We start from the raw sequence: 8,137 nt of genomic DNA, 5'->3' as shown, positions 1-8,137 counted from the left end.
ACCTAGAACGACGTGCATGCCATGTAGTAAACCGATACGGAGGAAGTATAGTAAAAATGAGGTGATTTTACCGAGCGATCAGCGGGGAGCATGGCCTGTCATGCAGTCCCACGTGTCATGATGTACCAAGGCGATGTGCGTGTCCCTCTTGAGGCAGAAGCGATACTAGTACGTGGTTTGAGATGATGGCGAACCGAAGTGTGAAATAAGGGTTGCTTCGTCCGTCTGGGAAAGTGCGGCATTGTGATTTGACGTGCCATTGCTCATTACTACTACTGGGCCGGTACGAGTGGGGTGCGTCCCCCTGCTGTTCTGCACTGTTATTTGGTGCTTGACACGTCGACCCGGTCGCTATATGTCCCACATGTCGGCGACAGGAAGTACATAATTCATGAAAGGGAGCGTCGACGGAGGAGTATACTACTACAGAATTCATGAAAGGGAGCGACTTAGTTTTGGAAAAATCTGTTTTTACGGAGTACGTACCCACTAGGGTTTATAGGGCTCATCTAAAAAACATTCGTTTTTCCGTTTGATAAGTCTCAATTCTACTCCCTCCGTCCCAAAATATAAAAACGTTTTTAACACTAACATAGTATCAAAAACGTTCTTATATTCTGGGACAGAGGGAGTACTATACTAGTAGTAGAACCATTACATGTTGGATTTCGAGGTGCGTTAGATCACCCGACGCAAGCAGTGTCAAGAGGAAACTAACGAATGCATGTACAAGTTCATGGAAATTTAGTGGTCATTCATGCATTCGTTCTAATTAATGCCTCGGTAAACACAACTTCTTGAGAAAAACGAGCGTACTAATTACTTGTGCAAACTACGAAATTAATTCGACCACTCACCGTCTACCTTGGTTGGAGAGATTTTGAAATTGAGCAATAAACTGGAAAGGAGGGAGTAGTAACTTTTGTCTCGATTACTATTTGTGGCCTTGTATAGATGCAAAATGTATTTTTTTATAGTGGCCTTGTATAAGTAAATGGAGGGAGTACTAACCAAAGTACGTAGTAGGGACGAGGAGTAAACGGAGGGAGTAGTAAAATTTTCTCCTCGGGCTGCGAGCCACCGCGCGCGTGGGTGAGGGAGCGGGCGTAAGGCATGGTAAGCAAGCTTCACCTCATCCTGTGAGCCACCATGCCCGTGGGCGGGGGAGACGGCGTACTAAGCAAGCTTCTCCTCATTCTGCGAGTTGACGGGACACATCAAAAGTACTCCAGTGTATAGAGCCTTGCCTCTAAGGTAGGCCCCACATGGTTTGCCTCTTTTTTTAATTTAACATAACGCGTCAAGTCACAATTTGTTTGTTCACCCGTGGTAGACGATCCTCCCTCCACCAAGTGGACAACCAGTACACGTGCCAAATTACCACGTGGGCTGCCTTTTTCATATAGAAATGAGCTCCACCGTGCACCCGCGCGGGTGTGGTTGGGAAAGAGACGGGAGTACGTGCGCCGTGCGTGCACCTCTTCTCTTCGTGCACGTCCCCCACCTATGTGGGTGTGTGTGAGAGAGATACAAACTTAGACATAATGCGCCGTCCATCACCATGCCTCCGCCCAGTCCGACCACCAGTCAGCACCACGCCCCACTCCTCCTCGCCTTATCTCTCATCTTTCTCCCTCCATTTTTATATACAAGGGGCCACTATCAAAATTACAATTTGCAGATATACAAGGCCACTAACACTAATTGATGCAATATTAATGGTGTTTGCCTCGTGGTACTAGAAAAGGAGGACATTAATTATCCCTTGCATGCATGCGGGAGTTTGTAAAAAAATGCATCTTGATGTTTCGTGCAATGCACGGGCATCTTGCTAGTCCATGAAAACAACACATGGCAAAATTCCATGGCGAACAAGGGATTTGAATCTGTTGGGAGGGGCTGTTTGGATCTTGCCCTGGGTAGCCAAAATATTGGCGACTACTTCGCCATGGCCGGCACCGGCTCGAGTTCATCCTAACATTGCCCTCTTATGTGGAGCCCATGCGGGTTCGACGAAGGTCCTCGCAACAAAAGGATCCGGCAATACACCTGCTGTGTACGCCGGCGTCACCTCCACGGTGGCCTTCATGGGACTCAAGTGGCGACGGCCTCCCGTGTTCTACTTCTCCTCGATGATGGCGGCGGACGCGGAGGCGCTGGCCACCGACTCGCCGCTCTTAGCGCACCCGGCTTCTGTCGCTGCTTGCATGGCGCGGCCGCCGGCATGGGAGTCTCGTCCACAGAAACGGGAGATGCGGTACGAGGCGGCGGCGTGGACGGCAGCAACGACGCCCGTGCGCCGCTCCTCGGCGAGCTGGCCTGGAGCGGGGAGTTGCTGAATCGCGCGCCGGCTTGGGCGGCAACTGGCTCCGTCGGGCGAGGGGAGGGAGGTGGATCAGTGAGCTGCATAGCTCGTATCCGGCGGGCCACCCAGCCGGCTTGGATGCGGAATAACTACTCTTCATAAGCCATTGTAAGAGTGGACAAAATGGTGGAGGAGATAGGGGAGCAGCGGAGGTGTGCAATTCTTGGCCGGCGTTTGGCCTCGTTTAAATAGGAGATTAAATAGAAGGTGGACGGGAGGAGCTCGGCCAGCGTTGCGTGCGTGCAAGGGTGCAAACATCAATGTTCTGCTTATCACAGATAAGATTGATTAATACCCGTAACAATCCATGTCCTTAACAAAGGGTGCATGCACGTATAGGTTGAACTTGTGTCTTGCGTCGTGTGCTGTGTGCATGCAGGCGTGCGAGTGTTGCGTGCGTGCAAGGGTACGTTTCAGTGTTGCATGCATGGGTGCGTACGTGCGTGTGTTTGTGAGTGCATGTGTACGTGTCAGTGTTGCACGCCAGCATGCGTGCGTGTATACGTGTCAGTGTTGCACGCCTACATGCGTGCGTGTCTTGCGTGCGTGCATGTGTACGTGCGGGGTGAGGCTACACGTCAGTCGACTGACTTTTTCATCTCTGGTCATTAGATTTTCCAGCCGTTGGATACGAAATCAAGGGCCTCTAGTTTATCATCAAACTCCACCCCCGGAGCTGCCAGCCACCACCGGCCGAACCGCCAGCCCCCGCCGCCCGCGGCCCGCCCGCCCTCCCCGAAACCACTCCCCACCGCCGGTCCGCCGCCGCACTGGCCATCCCTCTAGCCCCCCCCAACGCCGAGCTTTTTCTCTGGTGATCCCCACCGCTCCGCCCAACGAACGCCCCCAACCGCCGGTGACTGCCAACCAGAGGTCTCACAACTTCGAATACCCGCCGACCACTAATTTATTACCATTTCCGTCCTTCATATACGCGCTGACGGGTGGGCCCTATGGTAATGTGCGCTGCTGAGTGTGGACCGTTTGACTGGTCAATTGATCGTGTTATCAACAAATTACGGAGCTGTATGGTGAGCCAGTGACCGTACGATCAACCTAAAATGTACTCCTATTTTATTAACACAGTACAGACTCGAACTACCATTTCTTTCTTTCATATACGGGCTGGCAGGTGGGCCCCACGGTTACGCGCCCCGATGGTGCAACACTAGTTGCGCCGCGTGGAACGTTTGACTGGTCAATTGATTGTGTCATCAACAAAATACGGAGTTGTACGGGTGAGCCAGTGACCGTAAAATCATGATATGTATTTGTTTAACACGGTACAGACGCAAGGGCTCATATATACGCGCAAGCACTCACCGCTATAAGTGCACACATGTGAACCCGACCCCTATGAGCACCTTGAGAGAGTGGGCCAGCATATATGATCTTGAGATTTTACGAAGTCACCATAGGTGCCTCGTAGTCGAGTGGAACGTCTCCTCCCACTGAACGTACATCGCCGGAAAATACTGAAATTAACACAAGATAAATGCGAGCACCGGGACTTTAACCTTGGTGGGCTCGAGAAACCACTGTCCTCTAACCATCCAACCACATGTTGGTTAGCACGACAAAATGTATGCGGTGACCGTGATGAGCTTATTCTGAAGTCCAGTGACCATATCATGCTTTCGCTTCAAATACAATGACCGTAAGTGTCGTCAACAAAATACGGAGCACTCATCAAATGCAAAGTCCGTCAGTGTCATCAACAAAATATGGAGACATATCGTGAGCTAGATACCGTTGTACTATTGTATATGCTTATTCTCTTAGTGGCCGATTGCGTGTGTGGTGTGGTGGGCACATCATTTCTAGTTGTGGTGGGTCAACATGAAGACTCATGGGTCGGTTCCATCCCGTGCCACATATAGGTTGGACCAAGACATGTTATACGAAGACCCATGTGGAGGACTCGGCGTACAACACGAAGCTACCAGAGTCGCGGAGGACTCTATCCCCACTGGTGATAAGCCGACTATATATGATTTGTAACCCTAGGCCCTTAGTATGTTATACAAGCTTGGGGGCTAGTTCATCGATAGTATCCACACACGCACAATGCCTGGTATTCACGTGTACTTTGTACACACCCCTATCACTAATATACAGTACCAGGAGCAGGCTCTTTCTTCAAATGCAATTGAATTCTAGCATGTGCATGTGTTTATTTCATATTATCGATCCATAGAGTGAGAGCGGTTTGAAATACAGGCAATGGATGCTTTTGCAATTCATATATAAACATTAATTAGTGCACTCCATGTTGTTAGTGGGAAGAACTTTATACATTTATCACTTGCATGGATACATTCCAAATTGCTAGCTACGAAATAGAATACATGTCAAATTCAACATAAAGGGGGTTTCAAAGATTCGAATTCATAGGAAGTGCATTCATCTATTTGAACCCGAGATAATGGCATTTGTAAATCAGATGTAAAAGGGGGCATCAATCTTTGTTGTGAGTTTGAACATGATATATATATATATATATATATTCATACGCATATCTAACTCTTTTTGCAACCAAGGAGATTATATCTGGAACCATGCATGAACTGAGGTAAGTTGCATATTTTTTAATATATACTCGTGTACAATGTATATTCAAATGTACCCCCTCCATTCCAAAATAATCGTAGCTTTAGGATTTTCAAGAGTAAAGATTTGTGAAGTTTGACAAATCCTGAAAGTTCAATTCAAGAGAACCAAAAACATTAATGCTTCTGCTCCCAAATATTGAATGAAGCGCCAAATAGGCCTCTAGTCACCCAAAACCGCGCGAGACTAATGTTTTGGTGGTAGGAAATTACTGTCCTGACTCTGGCCCGTGTAGCCTATCGGCCCGATGTCCAAAGGTCTAAACCGGGGTAGGTTTGTAACTTCACCAAGACGCCAGAGAAGCATTCATACGCGGTGGGCGCCTACCCATGTGCTCGGTCGAAATCTATCCCGCCCACATTTGGGACACCTGACATGACTGTCCTACCCCAACCTGCAATATGTCCGAAATTTTAGATGGGGGGGGAAGTTTGTAACTTTCCCCAAACTTCAAACAAGCGCGTCTCAAACCGAAAAATTGTTCCCCCTTAGTTCCCCGCCTCCCTCCGTTTCCCCATTCATACTCCGTGGGCGCGAAAACGCCCTCTCCACCAGCCGCGAAACCCCAGTCTCCTCCGTCCTCCACCCCATAGCGGCCAATCCACCGCCGCCCTCCTCCATCACGCCGGAGCCGGTACCCCGACGTCGTCGTCCAACGCAACCGCAACCGCAATGACCTCAAGGACTTAGCAGCTGAAGCCGAGGCAGAGCTGCCTCCACGACGCCGACGCCGACGTGCGCCGTACCAGAACCACTCTGACCACGCCGTCCTGCACCTCACTGCTGTGGCTCCACTGTCGCAACCGTCCACCACACCAGAGCTGTTCCCGCTACGCCGTCGTTCGCCGCCTCGGAGCTGCTTCCCCGCCGCCGACAGACGGCCACCGCACCACACTCAAAAACTTGGCCATGGGTTCGTCCAAGGCTGCACCGTCCTCCACAACTTCTGGTTTCCGGCGACAACAAGAAGATCGTCAGAAAAACAGAAGGAGGACATAGCACTTCCAGCAGAAAGAGGTACTCCTCTTCCCATATTCGTGCAAATCTTACGTCTCCGCTCACACCGTATTCATCCCACGAAAGAAACTAGTTGAGCGCTTATTACTGCACCTTCTTCGTGATACTAAATGCACAAGGTTTCCTCCCTTTTACTATTTCACCTTTGCTAGAGGTCAGTAGCCCGCCTGGATTTCAATTCAGGGTCAGTCGAACCGCAATTAAAAGAAGCAGCACCCACTTAGGCGCGCGGAGCACCTAGTCCGCCTGCTCCCTAGGGAAGCGGGGGTGGGGCGCAGGAGCTGCTTGCGCCCGATCTGGAGGTCGGCGGGGCTTGAATGGATGGCCGGGAGGGTGGTGCCAAGCACGGCGGTGCGGTGAGGTCAAGGGGAGGGCACAGGCAGGGGAGGAATACTGGGCCGGTGGTCGCTGGCGTTTCGAGGAAGATCGTCAACACTGACTGGCTGGAGGTAGATGAAGGCGATCTGCCCATTCTTTGTAGATCGGACGGTACAGAAAAAATGGACTGACCTATTTGCTTTCGGTCGACTGTTATTTTCATATAATCCTGTAGTAATTTAGTGTGCCATGCATGTTGTAGAGCTATCATATGTCTCCCGTCATTTATTTCTCACCGACCTGCTATCTGCTACCTTTACACTATGCTAAGTATGCACACACTTCACCCATACTCACACTATTGTTTTTTATGCATGGGTATTTCAGACTCTGACGCAGTGTTGATGAATGCAGAAAAGAAAACACAGAAGTCGCTCCAGTGTAATTCGAAGATAAGCACTAAGCGTTCCAGCGCTCTAACGGGTGCAGTGTCAGCAGTTGGAGATAGTAAACATAGCTCTGTAGTTGATGATCTCAATTGCCACACACAACCATCCCAGGTGCTTGCTTGAACTTCGCGCTGTCAAATGTGGTTGCATGTTGCATATGGTGTCTAGCTTGTATTGCTTCCAATTTGGTTAAATTGCATCTGCTTACTTTACACATTATACCTTTGATAATGACATGCCTTCCTGTTTTCGATACATACTACATATGTCTATTAACCATGTTCGTACATCGAACTAATGCTCTTTTGTATCCCTCGTCAATCACTTATGATGAGACAGTCACCCAGGTGGGTTACTGTGAGACCCCATACTCGTTTAAAGAGTGCAGTGTCATCCTCCCCACATGATTCTCAAGAAACAACAAGGCTAAATGAAGATAGTCAATGTAGCTCTCTAGTTGATCACCGCAATTCCCCCACACCACCATCGCAGGTGCTTGCTCTTACTTGGCAGTGTGATATGTGGTTGCATGTTGCATACTGTGTCTAGCTTGTAATGCTTCTAATTAGGGTAAATTGCATCTACTTAGTTTACACACTATACCTGTGAATATGACATGCCTTCCTATTTTGGGTACACACTACATCTATGTGTTAACCTTGTTCTTACATGAAACTACCTCTCTTCTGTATCCTGCATCAATCACTTACGATGAGTCACCTTTATTCGTTGCATATTGCATATTATTTCTAGCTTGTTGCCATGTATTGCTTCTAATTTGGTCAAATACATTTGTTAGGGCACCCTTTTAATTTGGCAAAGTGATATTGGTTTCATCTTTCATATGGTTTCTAGCTTGCATCGATTCTAACAAGTTCAAGCACCTTATGCTTAGTTTACACTTTATACATCATACATGTTAATATGTCATGCCGTCCTGTTTTTCATACATATTCCATCCTCCTATCATGCGGCTGCCTTACATGAAAGTAGTGTTCGTCAGTATCATGCATCAATGAGTTCTGAAGAGCAAATTTTATTCCTTTTTCTTGTGGGTTTGACTTGACAAGGCAAAATCAAGAAAGAGGAAGGAAAAGAGTAAGGAAGGCGATGATGGTGGTCCTCTGCAGCAACGTAAACGGAGCATCTATACCGATTCTCCTTGTACTGATAATGCATTACAAGGTCCAAGTCTCCGCTCCCCTACTCCACCATCCAAGGTGCTTGCTCTAACTTGGCAGTGTGATATCTGGTTGCATGTTGCATATGGTGTCTAGCTCGTATTGCTCCTAATTAGTGTAAACTGCATCTGCTTAGCTTACACATGATACATGTGAATATGACATGCTTTCCTGTTTTTGGTACATACTATATCTGT

This window comes from Triticum urartu, chromosome 5 (assembly GCF_003073215.2).
Source record: "Triticum urartu cultivar G1812 chromosome 5, Tu2.1, whole genome shotgun sequence".
Lineage (NCBI taxonomy): Eukaryota > Viridiplantae > Streptophyta > Magnoliopsida > Poales > Poaceae > Triticum > Triticum urartu.
Note: the sequence above shows the minus strand (reverse complement) of the source record.